This window comes from Ixodes scapularis, unplaced genomic scaffold, assembly GCF_016920785.2.
Source record: "Ixodes scapularis isolate PalLabHiFi unplaced genomic scaffold, ASM1692078v2 PGA_scaffold6__148_contigs__length_123643588, whole genome shotgun sequence".
NCBI classification, from domain to species: Eukaryota; Metazoa; Arthropoda; class Arachnida; order Ixodida; family Ixodidae; genus Ixodes; species Ixodes scapularis.
Window position 1 is genome coordinate 23,051,419 of NW_024609881.1, and position 15,786 is coordinate 23,067,204.

The window sequence follows — 15,786 nt, forward strand, 5'->3', positions numbered from 1 at the left end:
TCTGTTGAAATAAGCTACAATTTCTTGGATTATACACAGAATGAGTGGCAACTTTTCATTACGCTACATATAGATCTAAACATTAGGACAAATAAAGCAAACCCAACTAGTTAAAAAAAGAAAAAAAAAATTCTAGCTTAATGAGAAAACGTGTGCCGAGAAAATAGGGAGTTTTAGAATATCGGGTGCTACTTTACCGCGCGTTACGGACGGCAAAATAGCGAGGATTGCGGCGAAGAGTTTTAGAACAGCGTTTCTCTGCCGGGGACCCCCCAAAACGCAAGCATCTCGCGCTTAAAACGCCACCAAGATGTCGCGACAGCTTCTATTTGAAAGTTAGAACGTTTAATCATGAAAATCAAACAAGCTTTTTGTCCAGAGTAACATTTTTATAGTTGTTTTATACTCAATGCCGCGTGTTTTGTTTTTGTCACTGCCAAGCTGCTCTGTTGTACCGGAGCATTGAAGGACTCTGGTTGTACTTACGAAGCCCAGACGATCCACTACCCAGGCATGCTTACATGTCTGCCACGATCGTAAGTACACGCGCCTCGATAGCTTTGCGCCTCGATAGCTCTGAGCTGTGAATCCAGCGATCCGTGGCGTTTTTTAAACGCTTCGACCATACCGACCGCGGGCGCCGAGTGCGACTCACGCAGTTCCCGAGCGGGCGACGGCGTCGAAGACGCGATCAACGGAGATGTCGTGGGCGCCGCCTTTTGCGGTACCCACGCTATTATCGAGAAATAACGGGCCCCAAAGCTCGAGTCCGAAGCTTGTTTTGGGTCTGCGCATGCACAGCAGCGACGAGATTACTCTAAAACTCCATAACGTTCACTTCTCGTTCAACGCGTACAATGCAAACAAAGAAGTATGCTTACCAACTGCGTTGAGTTGCTCGTTCTGTCGCGTCGTCGGACTTCCGCGCTCTTCTTGAACATAATCATCACAGGAGAAAACTTCACAGATAGATAAACTTGATTAAATTAGTACATTTCCATGTCTAAAGGCATTTCCATCCCGCGACGCACCCAACGGTCCCAAAACTGGCGAAACTATGGCGGAAAAAGAAAAAAACAAAGAACTGGTGTCGCTACCGATGGGGCGTCGAAGACGCGATCCTTAAAATATGAAACCGAAACCAGTAAAAGTTACAATACTGAAACCGAAACTGACCTAATCGCGATAGAGGGGCGCCGTAAATAGATCTGTTTGGGTCTGTTCACATGATGCATCGTGTTGGCGAATCTTGTGTCGCAAAAATAAGTTTCGGGAAACAGATTCCCCGTCTGAACTCGACCGAAAAAGTGGCGCGCCTCCGAAAAAAGTGGCGCGTTTCTCGCTTCTGCAGCAATTTGTCGCTGAAACCTCACCGACGCCCGTCAATCACCTGAAGGAGAAACGCGGACGCTGCCAATGGCCGCTCGACTTCGCTATGACGTCTGACCTTCGAGGAGGAGCGAGCTTTTGGAGGGGTCTAATTTTTGGCCGATCCCGTATCCGAGCTTTGCTGAAAGAAAACAAACAAACATGGCGAGCGACAAGCCTCCCTATGCGACAAGCGAAGAAGCGGTGCGTACGGGCGACGAGTCTTGGTCCTACTCGGTTGCAGGTGTGTGAACGGCGCCTACAGTACGGATTGGGGGCGCGGTGCAGATTCGTCAACAGTCGCGGCGGGTGCAAGCACCTTATATAAACAAGATGACTGGGGATAACGTTCTATTAGCGGTGTAAAAATGTCCGAAATGCTTCGAGATCATCTCGCGGTTTTTCCCGGGTTTGGCAGGACTAGTAAACCCGTTGAGCCGAATCTGACGAAATTCATTGAGTGGCATTAATAAAACAGGCTGTCTTTTCACTCTGTGCGTACTTCATATCATTTTGATGCGAAACGCTTGGTATTCCCGGTGCAGATGACAAGTGTTTGGCGAAATTCTCGTGAGTCAATACGTCATAGGTTTCGCGCGTCAAACTTTACGTGTGAACAGGCCGATTTCGCGAAATCTTGGTTTCGCTAAACTGTGGCGCGTTGAAGAGATACATCGTGTGAATAAGCCTTTAGGAGTAAACGAGGGTGAATACAGTTATTATTTTAAGCACAGGAAATAAATCGGTATATCAGAACTAGCACCGACGCGCTATTTGTTTCGGGTGCAATGCAGTAGGAAGTAGATTTATTGTTTTTTTTTCTTTGATAACACTCATTTCAATGTGTAATGAGTAAGCTCAAAAGAATTGCTATTGATTGGGTAACGATAAACCTCACTTGAATTCGTAATGAGTAAACTCGAAAGAATAGATATGGAGTGGGTAATGATAAAACTCATTTAATGATGAGTTTCTTATGAGTTTCATTTGACTCTATAAAAACACATTAGAAGCTCAATTGAAACTCATTGTTCATTTTTGTAAGGGGAATATCCAGCAAAACTGGGACTTTCTATTTGGATCGTCATTATAGGTGGATCAGATATTAGCCTTGGTGAGGGCGTCGAGAACGAGAACATTCTCGAACAAAATACGACGGGGCAAGTTAGCTGACGTAGGTAAATGTTAAACATGATGATGTTGCCCAATCCTCGGGTAAAGTTACCATCTTTAGCTTTCTCTGATGCTTATTGAGCAGTCGGAGGTTTCTGCTGGGGGAGCTTTGTCGACAAATGTTAAATTTTTCCCCCGCACACGGATGGTGATAGATATCTTGGGGGCCGCTGTTACGTTTGTTCTGAGCATTCCTTTACACACTGATATATTTCAGCGTTTGTACGGCAACAGAGCGATTTAAAACCTGCAAATAAATCACGGGTTGTCAATTGCTTTCTTCGGGAAATAGCAGACGCTCACAATTCAAGCTCGCGTTTGATTTCGTGGCCCGCGGGACGCGATTTCTATCAGAAAATCTACTTTTTGTTCCGTTCGGTTCCGCGACACATCGTAGCAGACGAACCCTCGTCGTCTGCTCCCGCTCCTCGCCGGCCCCGCCGGAGCGAGGCATGACGGGATTGCATTTTGGCGCACTCCCGATTTTCTCGGTGCAGCGAGTGCACGCACGCGTGGGGTGTCAGCGCTGAAACGAACTCGGAGAGTGCAACCACTCGTGGAGTGCCGGCCGAAACGAGCCCGTTCCACGCTGCGAGTGGGCACGCGTGGGCACGAGTGCCGTGAAACGAACTCGCTATAAACATACAAAAGGTAGCAATTTATAGCAGGTGTATACCTGATTTTTTGGGATGCTAAAGTGTCGCCACGTACTAGATTTAAGACCTTGATTGCGAGGGACCTCGCAAGCTTCGACCGCGTGAATAAGCAGGGATTTAGCTGACACAACTCCAGAAGCCAGCCACCACTTCATCCTACCAGTTATTTTGCGAAAATGTTTGTCTACTAGGTTTACAAAATTCAAAAAGGAATAGCCTCGGAAATAATAAGAGACCAGCACTCGCAGAACAGATTGGAACCAACAGGATACACGGAGTAACTTTCACTTAAGTGTTTGCTGCAGCGATTCTCAAGTTTCGCTTTCCTATTTTCAATTTGATGAAATCTTCGTTTCCAAGTTCTATTTTGTCAGAATCACAAAAAATACACCAAGGGCAACAGAAATGCAGCTGTAATGAAAAATAGAGCACTTTGGAATTACAACAGGTATGAGGTGGTGAGAGAGATTTGGAAAGGAGTCATGGTGCCTGGCTTGACTTTTGGAAACGCAGTGCTATGCATGAAATCCGAAGTGCATGCGAGATTAGAAATAAAACAGCGCGGAGTAGGTAGACTGGCTTTGGGGGCACATTGCGAAACGCCAAACCAGGGAGTACAAGGAGACATGGGATGGGCGTCATTTGAAAGCAGGGAAGCGGTGAGCAAGATAGAATTTGAGGATAGGTTGAGGCAAATGGATGGGCAGCAATGGGCACGAAAGGTTTTCAGCTATTTATACATGAGGAGTGTAGACACAAAGTGGAGACAGCGCACTAGGAAATTAAGAGGAACGTTTTTGGGCTATAGCGAAGATACGGAAGAGCAAGTCTCAGCTAAGACGAAAGTTAAGGCCACAGAAAGAGATCGGTGGCTAGAGGGAATGAAAACAAAGACGGCTCTGGAAAGCTATAGATTAAACAAAACAGTTATTGCCAAAGAAAACATTTATGACAATTCTAGGGGAAGCTCATTGCTGTTTGAGGCGAGGACGGGTGTTCTGCGAACCTGAATATACAGAGTGAAGTACCAGGAAATGGATACAGTGTGCACTGCTTGTGGAGAGGAGGACGAGACGGCTGAGCACTTGATACTCTACTGTAAAGGGCTTCACCCTACGCCTATCGAAAACATAGATTTAATAAAGTCATTGGGTTTTAGAGACAGCGAAGGGAGAGTGGATTTCATGACTAGAGATTACCAAGCAAAGATTAAGTGAATGGGGGCAAAAATCGAGAAAACTAGGTATTTTCTCATTCACTGATGGCAAGGTGGTGTCATAGCCTCACTTTCTTTGCACTGCGGAGTGAATATAGATTTCACATTTAAATATTCTAAGCTTAAATGGTAAAACAAAATGGCTAGGTGGCGTAAGCTACCGCCCGATCCAAAGGGCTCAGCCGTATTCATCCATCCATCATCCATCCAAACATGAGTTGGTTGGGAAACTCCCATAGAGACAGCTTCGAAAAAGTGGCCCCAATATGTCTCCGAGCACCGAGCTAATGACGAACACAACGCCACCATTTCTCCCGCAGCGGCCACTCGAGGAACTGCACGTGACTTCTATTTGGGCTTTAAGAACAGATACAGCGGAAGAGGTTACAGGGTGCCACCCCCGTCTCCCCAGCGGACGCGCCGCGTCGAAGTACCGAAGTTAAAATGCACCTAGGTCGGGACGCGCAACCTGAAAGCCCCGCTGAGGCATGGTTGTATAAAAACAATATCAATTGTGCCGCAAAACCCTGCAAACTAAAGATTTTAAAAACATAACGCGCCCCTCTTTTTGTACTAAACTCCAATAAATTTCATACAAAACGAGTCTTTTCCGTTCGTTTTTACGCAAAAAACAGGCTTTCAAAAAGCTCGAGGTAACCACAGTACAAACGATAAAGAGTGGCGCTGTTGTCGCATTTAGCTCGGTCTCGGTGGACGCCAGCGGCCCAGGTTTCGACGGCGAGTTTCCCAACTGAGTGTTCTAGTAACGTTGGTGTATACCCTCATGCAATCAAGTTTGGTGTGACACGTTGCGCCATCTAGCTCCAAATATTCGCAAAACTGGGAAAGCCCTTTCGCCAGCCTGCTTGCTCATGGGGCTGTTCACACATTGATTTGAAGGTGTTGAGTCGTGCGTTTTTGGTTTTTTATTTTTAACATCGCTATCAGATGTCGCAGAAGAGCAAACGCCGAAGCCTTAGGCACTGTTGCGTACCGGACTGTCGCAACCCCAGTAGCTTAGCAGGCGAGAAGCTCTGCAGGTTCCCGCCGAGCAGGGGCGAATCCAAGGGAGGGGGCTACGTGGGCGCCTCCCCCCCAAATAAAAAATAAGTGAATTCTCCCTCCCCCCTTCTTGGAAAGCAATTTGACATGGGTAGCCCCGCCCCCCCCCCCCCCCCCCCAAATAAAACCAATTGTTTGGGCACTTCTTGGAACAATTTCGTTCTTGTAAATACTTTTGTATCAGTGTGGCGCATGAAAAGTCATTAGGTGCACAATGGCACAGCAGTTCTACCCCTGCTAGGTACTCGCTTAAAAATGTACCTAGGTACAGGTACAGTTACCTCACATACTTTATTTATTTTCCCCAAATTCGTCAGAATATATTGGAAGTCAAGATTTTTGCACTAAGGATACACAGAAAAACGCGTTCGATAAATGTGCTTTATTGGTGTCAATGCGATGTGCACATCGGAGTTGAGTCATCGCGTGCCTTATCCCCATGCTCCGATTGGATCACTGCGGACACAGCTTCCAGTGTTTACCATCACACCGAAATTCGCTTATTGACGTTCTTTCCCTCAGAGCCGGTGCCGACGTCGACGGGCCCAGAAGACTTCGGTCGCATGAAGAAACGCATGAGTGAGTGCATATGCACCTAACCTTTGCGACGACGAGCGAAAAACTTCAAGCTTCCTCGTTTCTTTTTTTTTTTTATTCGGAAGAAAAACAAGCTTCTTTTGGCAATAATAATCCCTGGAGAAGGAGAACAAAGGCAACGAAGGACAAACACAAACCTCCAAACACAGCTATAGCCTACGGGTGACTGGTGCGCAACCGAAGAAATCCGCCTGGTCCGGATATCGAACCCGGGACCTCTCCATTTTCAGAAGAGTGCTCTACCAACTGAATTAACCAGGGGTTAGACGTCAGTAGAGCAAACGGGTTTTACCAGCTGCCACCAGTCTAACACCAACAAGGGTGAACGGCCTGCATTTTTAAGGTTATGATTAAGATGCAATTAATACAAAGGTGCAAGCGAGCTGGACAAGAATGACGAAAATAATCCCCGGAGAAGGGGAACAAATAGGACAGAGGACAAACACAAGCCTCCAAACACAACTAGGTGACTGGTGCGCAACCGAAAAAATCCGGAGTCCGGATTGCTTTTGGTCGCGCAGCAGTCACCTATAGCTGCGTTTGGAGATTAGTGTTTGTCCTTTGTCCCCTTTGTTCCCCATCTCCAGGGATTATTAGTGCCATTCTTGTCCAGCTCGCTTGCACCTTTGTATTAATTGCATCTTAATCAGAAGCTTTTTTTTTCTTTCGGAACTTTTCAGTTTTGATAACTGCAAAATTTGAGTCTGATTTATTGAGTTGAAACTATTATTTACGCGATGTTAATTTGCGTTAAGATTGTAATTATAATTTAATTTCAATTATATTTTACATTGCATTTATGGCAGAAAAGAGCCACCACCTGGACAACATACATGCAACAAAAACTGCGCACATCTTTCAAGTCGATTTTGGTTTGAGATGCGGGAAGCGCTATTTTCTCTAAACGAAGTTCCGAAGCGATTGGATAAATTGGTGTCGTTAGAACAGCATCGCTAATCCACCGTTTGCTCAAATCAACACCGCCATTCACTAAAGTGTCGTTCGATGAAACATCATGGGCGGGGCTTTGTTTGCTAAAACGTTGCTCGATCAAGTCAGTGCCTCCCAGGTAGTGCCCAACTCAACGTTAATCTTTTACCATTTTGACGAGGTGAATAGAAAAGTACCTGTAAAATGTACACTAAAACATGCATATAATACGAGGTTTTTTTTCTATTTCTTCTCAAATTTTGCCATGTAAAATTTGCGGCTCGTATTATACATGCGTCCAACAAATTTTCAGCTTCGATGAGGCGCGATCTAACACAGTTTCGGTTTCGAAGCAATATGCCGTTCAAAGCAGCTATCATTAAAATTACAATGTCCGAGGCGCCATCATGCGTCCACAATCAGGCTAGACAATGGCGTCGACGCAAAAACAATGATCATACTACAGTGTACTAGAGTACTTGGGTAGTGTTGGGACTGGAGGGGCTCGCCTGAAGTGCGTGGTATTGATCGCGACAGGTGTCGACACCGGCGCGTTATCCGGAAGGTGTGCGCATGCGCGGCTGCACGCGCGAAAATATGAGTCTTTGGTGCCACTTTGGTGGAGTGCACATAGGATTTCTGATACAGCTACGACCTGCCAGCGGTCATACCGCGGCATGAATTACGCTGTGGCGTTAGCAACATGATGTTTCAATGTATTGGACGGTGCAAGCTACATTACCCTTCCTTTACATAAAAAACAATTGCGACTTTAAAGAAGCGGATTGCAAGTTGTTTCAGCGTAGAATTAGCTGCAACTTTCGGTTTGTCTGATGGCGAGCATTTTAAATGAAATGCCCATTTCCTTGGTCGCAAAGGCCGAACATTAGATATTTGAAAGGAATATCTAAAACTCGGAAGCAGTTTTTTTTTTTCCTATTTTATTTTATAATGGAACGAAACGGCACATACTAAAGTCCGAGATTGTTTTAGTAGGATTTTAATACCCCAGGTTAACTTCTCTGTCATCTTTTCTGCCCGTCTTCTTTTTCTGGACCTTAATCAGCTCGCTTCACTTGTCACTCATTCTTGTGTTCATTTATGCGACGAACCACCCAAGCGACGGTCGCAAAGGGGTGAGAATCTTCTATTTCTTCATGGCTGCCACGACCATCCGAGGAACACCCGACGTTCACTTGTAATAAAAGGCTAATAAGTCGTGACAATTTTTATCACGCGTTTTAACATTGAACTTAAGTCCAAAAACTGAGACAACGTGGGCTGAACAAGTAATGCTTTATAAGATTTAAAGAAAAAACAAGTATTTCACATCATTTTGAGCAGAAAACATGAGCAGACGTAGATGAGGCAAAGAAAAAGTTGTAATAGTTTACAGCACGGCATTGAAATAATGGTTACAATGTGCAGCACATACATGGTTACAATGCAGCGCATTATCCTCTTGAGGGTAAACCATCTGAAACCTACACGCTCATAACAATACATTTAACCGACAGCTGCCTTCTGACAACCAGGCAAGTCTCGCCTGAGCTGAGTATTTTAGGGGAAAGACCCATAGTTCCACAGGGGGCGTATCTGGTTCACGCAGAGATACAGGGTGTTTTTGTTTTATTATGTACAGAACTTTACATATTTTACAAAAAAAGGATGTGGCAGATATGTGGATGCCGTGTTTCGTTATATCTGTAAGACTTGGTCGGTGGACAATAAATGGGTGAATAATAGTGGTGTAAAACTATCGATAGTGCTATCGATAGTATCGATAGTCGCCAGAAATCTGACTATCGATAGTGAAAAAAACTATCGATAGTACTATCGATAGTCGACTATCGAAAAACTATCGATAGTACTATCGATAGTCGACCATCGAAAAACTATCGATAGTCGACTATTGAAAAACTATCGATAGATGACTATCGAAACACTATCGGTAGTACTGTCGATAGTCTACTATCGTAAACCTATCGATAGTACTGTCGACGGTTTACTATCGATAGTTTTGCGAAACTAGTAGTTTGTGTCGCTCCTTTTTCTCTGTTTCTCGCTTTATTTTTTCAAATGGGATACCCAACTAGCCCAAGCACTTACCATCCCAACTTTGGTTCAGCTTTCAGTGATGCCAAAGGTGGGAGTTTGGGTGAAATGAGGAAAAAGGGAGGCGAGCGGCGGTGCGGCAATTGTGTTCGCTCCAGTAGTGCGAAACTATCGATAGTACTATCAATAGTCGCCAGAAATCTGACTACCGACAGTAAAAAAACTTTCAATAATGTCGCAGAATGTCGCAGAAAAGAACGTTAAAACACTCTAGTCGTGAAACCAAGTTGTTCGCATACACCACACTCGTTCGCCCGGTTTTAGAATATGCACTCATTGCTTGGTTCCCACATACGCAAACCAATGTCAACATCCTCGAAAGTGTTCAGAGGAAAGCGATAAGATTTGTTCACCCCAAGTATGGTCGCTTTGATTCCCCTACAGAATTGCTGAAAAGATCCAGCCTACTGACCATTGCTGATCGCGCCAAACTAGGAAGACTCAAATTTTTATATCTCCTTTTAAACGACGCCTTTAAAATGGACAAGAACAAGTATGTGAATTTTTCCCAGGCAAGAACAACAAGACATAAACACTGCAATACATTAACTGAATACTCTTTCAATAATAATACTTTTAGGTACTCTTTCTTTCCTTCAGCTGTAAGAGATTGGAACAGCCTTGACCCGCTGTTTTTTAGCTACACAAATGTGGATGCGTTCATTCAAGCTCTTGAACAAGACCTTCTCAGCAAGTTCATCAGTTAGTTCTTTCTGTTATGTTCTGTTTCGTTTGTTTCAATATGAAAGGAAGTGACGATTTCTAAAAATTACTTATTTTCGCGCGCCTCAAAAATTGTGTCTGTTGTTTTTATTTGTACCATACCTGCTATAATCCCTCAATGGGGATTGGCAGTATTTTGAAAATAAAAAAATAAATAATGTCGCAGAACTATCGATAGTCGACTATCGAAAAACTATCGATAGTACCATCGATAGTCGACTATCGAAAAACTGTCGCTAGTCGACTATCGAAAATCTATTGATTGTACTATTGATAGTCGACTATCGAAAAGCTGTGGATAGTACTACGGATAGTCGACTATCGGAAAATTATCTTTTATCGACTATGGGAAAATTATCGCTAGTCGACTATCGTAAACCTATTGATAGTATACTGTCGACGGTTTACTATCGATAGTTTTGCGACACTTGTAGTTTTCGCCGCTCCCTCTTATCTTTTTCTCACTTTATCTTTTCATAAGGGACACCACCTAGCCCAAGTACTCACAATCCAAACTTTGGTTCAGCTTTCAGTGATGCCGAAGACGGGAATTTGGGCGAAGAGAGGAAAAAGGGAGGCGAGCGGCGGTGCGGCAACTGTGTTCGCTCTAGTAATGGAAAACTATCGAGAGTACTATCGATAGTATTGATAGTCACCAGAAATTTGACTACCGATAGTAATAAAACTATAAATAATGTCGCAGAACTATCGATAGTCGACTATCGAAAAAATATCGATAGACTATCGAAAAACTGTCGCTAGTCGACTATCGAAAATCTATTGATTGTACTATTAATAGTCGACTATCGAAAAGCTGTGGATAGTACTACGGATAGTCGACTATCGGAAAATTATCTTTTATCGACTATCGGAAAATTATCGCTAGTCGACTATCGTAAACCTATTGATAGTATACTGTCGACGGTTTACTATCGATAGTTTTGCGACACTTGTAGTTTTCGCTGCTCCCTCTTATCTTTTTCTCACTTTATCTTTTCATAAGGGACACCACCTAGCCCAAGTACTCACAATCCAAACTTTGGTTCAGCTTTCAGTGATGCCGAAGACGGGAATTTGGGCGAAGAGAGGAAAAAGGGAGGCGAGCGACGGTGCGGCAACTGTGTTCGCTCTAGTAATGGAAAACTATCGAGAGTACTATCGATAGTATTGATAGTCACCAGAAATTTGACTACCGATAGTAATAAAACTATAAATAATGTCGCAGAACTATCGATAGTCGACTATCGAAAAACTATCGATAGTCGACTATAGAAAAACTATCGATAGTACTATCGATAGTCGACTATCGATAGTTCTGGGACACTATCGATAGTTTTTGAAAAACTATCGATAGTCGATTTATCGATAGTTTTGCATCACTAGTGAATAACCGTTGCAATGTTTAATAATTAACCAAAATCTGTTAGTTAACTTGTTTATTAGCGGCTTAATTGGCCATGGTGCAATTGCAGTTTTAAAAGAAGTTGTTATTAAAAGGGCAATGCAACAATTTTTTTGTGCAAATACCACTTAGAACGGATCCCTCACGTTAATGACCTATGAAACACGCGTTCGTTTTTCACCCGACGCAATAGAAGTCCCAGAATAAAATTAAAGAAAAACGAGCAGCGCCCACCCCCTCAACTCGCAGCCAGAACAAGCGGCCACGTGATCTAGAGCCGATTATATGCCGCCAGTTGATCATAGCTACGCGCTGGGGTTGGCAAAGCACAGAACACGCGCTTAGTTCCAGACATTGTTATGGCTCGGCTGTTGTCGTCGTTGCAGCGATTGGACACGGGCCACTACCCGAATGCTTCTAAAACTAGCAATTATCACAAGCCCAAATCGAGTGCACACGCAATTCGCGGGTCCAATCTATGAACCGCATTCAAATATCGTCCTTGGGGTGTAGTGCGATCCCCACGTTACATCATCAAATTTTGCAAAGGAGAGATGGAATGAAAATGATCGCTTTTGTCCTTGAAATTACACCGCAACAAAGGAGATTCTTGGCCAGTGACGTTCCATGTGAGTATCCTTGAGTCCCACTAGTGCCAGTAAGCTCGTGTAAAGTGAAAAACATTCCAATTGAATATCGGTTCACCGCCCCTTTAAAGGCAAACACAATTTCGACAATTCGCGAAAAAGCAACGAGGCTCGCAAATTTTATCGTAAAAGTTTGCCTTTCTTCGCTTGATTCAGAAACCGCGTTATGAAAATATGTAGAATAGTAATAGTCGTCTTGATGTGTGGCGCCGGCGAGTCCACCAAAGACACGCTGTCGAGTTAGTGACAAGGGGACAGAAACAACTGTCATTTTTCTACGCATCGATGTCAGCACAACCTCATTCGCGCTTTCAGCGCCCGGTTTTTTAATTAAGCGAAGAAAGGCAAAATTTTAGCGATGAATATCTAAAAACAGAACGAGCCGGGGTTGGTAGAGATAATTAAGCTTGAGGAAGAAAACGAGAAGGGACGGACAGACACAACAAAAACGAGCGCCTCGTTGCTTTCGGTCAAAGCGTGTTGTTTGTTCGCGAACTTTCTAAAGTGGGTTGGCCTTTAACAATGGCTCCCTTTAAAGCTGCAATTGCAACATGGCCCATTAAACCGTTCATTCACCCTTTGCCTACCGCAAAATTTTCAAAAAAGAAAAGATTTGAAAATACCGATTTTTTTATGTGCCCCATACTCTGTTTCACTTTGTGTTGTACCGCAGGAAAGGCTACAAGCGCGAGCTCCTTGCTCTAGGGCACATCTCGGCGGCACAAGGTCTCGTGCACTAAGGGCATGCAGCTGCCAATGCTGAGCTCGCGCTTGTAGCCTTCGCTGCGGTACAATATAAGGTGAAACGGAGTGTATAAAATCGTGGTACCGACACGTGCACCGCTCAAAGTGAAAAAAAAAAAGCGGGCTGCGCGAGCTGGATAACCATGGATAACTACACTACAGCGCCGCCACGAACTGTCAACACACGCGCCCTCACGAGCTCCCGTTGCCGAGCCGCTCCGGTCCCAACACTACTCAAGTATTCTAGTACACTGTAATCATACTGTACTTTATTGCACTTAAAAGAAGAGTATGGAGGGCGTGCGAGTTCTGCGGGAAGGTGGGGGCCTATGCAACATGTGTGCTCGCAGAACTGACCCTTCATACATGTATTAGAATACCATAGCTCAGCTGGCTCGGCTGCCTTCAAAAGAAAAGTCATTTTGGTTGCGGAAGACATCGGCAACAGTGCCGCCGGACGACAATCAGTCGTAAATGAAGGCAGCATCCACGGATGGAGACGAAAGCAAGCTCTGTTTGCGTTCAACGGAACGAGAAGCTTTAGGAGCCCAAAGAATGGCGTGTTCGCCGACGTCGAGGCAAGTCTCGGCGACTTCGTATAAGAGCAACGTGAACAGCACCTCGCCGTAAATATTGAGCTGCTGCAAGAGAACTTCGGCGAGCCGACATTGGGTTGCTCGCTTTATGCGCCGCGCCGCGTTTCCACTGCGTCGGCGCACACTCATCGCTCGCTCTTTCAAGAAGTGCGGGATTTCAAATACGCTCGACGGCACTGAAGACGACTGCTTTTGGGAGGAGGCGTCGGATAAGGAGTCTGATGGAAAGGATGACAGTGATCAAGGTTCAATTACGACGCACATAAATTTTTTAAAGACTTCCTGGGTCACATTTTACGCGGTCCTTAAATTGTTTCGTATTATACGTGAACAAAACTTTTTTTTTCCTTCGCTGTCCTCAAGTCATGCTTCGTATTATACGCGGGCTCGTATTATATGTGGGTTTTTACGGTAACTTCACTTAGTTACAAGTTACTGGAAAAAGTACCTAAGATACATAGCATACAGAAATTGAGAAATGAAAGTACCTAGGTGTGTAACTCGGGTACAACAAAAATACCTAGGTACCGATTGCCAGGTACGTGTACCTACCGCAGAATATTGTGCATCCGCCCATTCGGCACTAAGCACCCACCCCCATAATTTGAAACTTCTGAAAAAATATGCACAGAACATAAGATAAAATTGATTGATGACTTCACATGCGCCCATCCCCTATTTTTTGCAATTATCTTCAAATTTTCAGTGGGTGCTTGCTCGGTATTTTTACGGTAGACACTTTACAACCCTGATTATCACATACTGCTTTGCTTTTTATCTGCCTTTAAAATTGCCAAATAGTCAACCAACATGAACTTTGCCTTCAGTTCCTGAATAACCTCACGTGCTACACATAGAAACGTCACAATGCGTCAAGCAGATGGTAGGGCACCACACATTTCCGGAAAGTTCTACAGCAGGGCGGGCGGAATTCTCTGACACAATATAAAGAACAGGTCCACAAAAGAGCAATCGAGTGAAAATTGATCCTTGGAAGGAAATTTATACGGTTTTAAAGTGTTAAGAAGTCTGTGGAAGGTGGCAGTTATTCCAGGCATCACGTACGGGAACGGGGCGACTGGCCTCGAATCAAACAAGCATAATTTTCTAAAGACAAGGCAGGAAGAGGCAAAAGGAATGGCCCCTGGAGCTTTCTCCAACGGCTCCAATAGAGCAGTCCAAGGACACCTCGGCTGGTTGAGCATAGAGGACAAGGAGACAGTGGTGAAGCCCAGCTAAGAGACACCCGAGACAGATGGATCAGAGAAGGTGGACAAGATCTGGACCTACATGGCCTCCAGCGACCAGAACACCAAGTGGTGGGAAAAAACAAGGACACTCGCACATCACTGTCACATCCCAACACGACCTTTGATGGATAGCAAAGACCGGAGCACCACGCTGCAGCCAAAGCCAAGGCGGCGAGGATGCTCGTGCAAGAGGAAGAGAGAGAACGCTGGAGAAATAGCAAGGCCTAGAAATCATCGTCATGGATGCACGGGGTAGAGAAGGACACAATTGAGAGTGTTTTCACGAAAACACCGGGGGAAGCAGTTTCTTATTCAATGCAGGGGCCGGGACTCTCCAAAGACGGCAGTGGAGGACCCACTTCACCGAAGACCTAGAGACTGCTTGCGCCAGCTGAGGGAAGGAGGCATATAGTGATGGACTGCAAAAGTATAAGGTCACAGCCAGAAATCGACTTGTTCCTGGAGGCTCTTGCCATTGGGACAGGGGCAGAAGCCACCATAGACTCGGCAGATGCAGCACAAGAGCTGTAGAGCAAGTATATGATGTACGTGTTCTCCCGCCAAAAAATGTTGCGTTTTTTCACTGCAACAATAAACTATGGATGATTCAAAGGCAAAGTGTAGTGCTAGCAGTCTGAACCAGATGCCAGTTTCAGAACTAACCATCATCTCATTTAAAAGTTAGGTGATTTTCTAAAACATTTTAATGGGAAAAATGCGGCCCATTTTAGCTTGTTTTTAGGTGACTGGTGCCATTCAGCTTCATGAATTCGAAAACTTTATTAACTGCCATTTTCCGATAAAAACTTCAGAAATTTGTTTATAATAGATATTGGTTAATTCTGGAACTTTCGCATCTGGTTCAGACCACTAGGATATTATTTGGGTGGAGAATGAGTGTTCACCTATGCATAGTATACTTTCGTGGTAAAAATAATGTTGTAATTTTTTTTTCTTTTGATGGGGGGCGGAAATGCCGAAATAAAACTTTCCAGAGAGCTTCTCTGCAAACAGCATTCCTTCAGCTAAAATATGCAATGGCTGGAATAGAAATCTATAACACTGGCAGCTCGAACTGTCTAGCTGGGTGATTTCAGATAAGATCGACCAAAGGATGGCTAGTCGACATTTTCAAATCAACTGATGTTTTTATATGTTATTGTCTAGTGTCTGGTATGAACGAATCCAAACTTAGTTTTGACTAGAAAAAATACTTGGGGACAGGAAAAATCGTAAGGCATGAGGTGGTGGACAGTTGCATTAACGCGCACTGATGGAGGGGGCCCGTTTGAGAGTGAATAACTAAA

General features: G+C 44.4%; 1 pseudogene; it reads left to right on the forward strand.

Moving 5' to 3' along the window:
* Positions 1 to 15,786, forward strand: part of LOC115313874 — a 61,511-nt pseudogene that overhangs the window by 30,393 nt on the left and 15,332 nt on the right.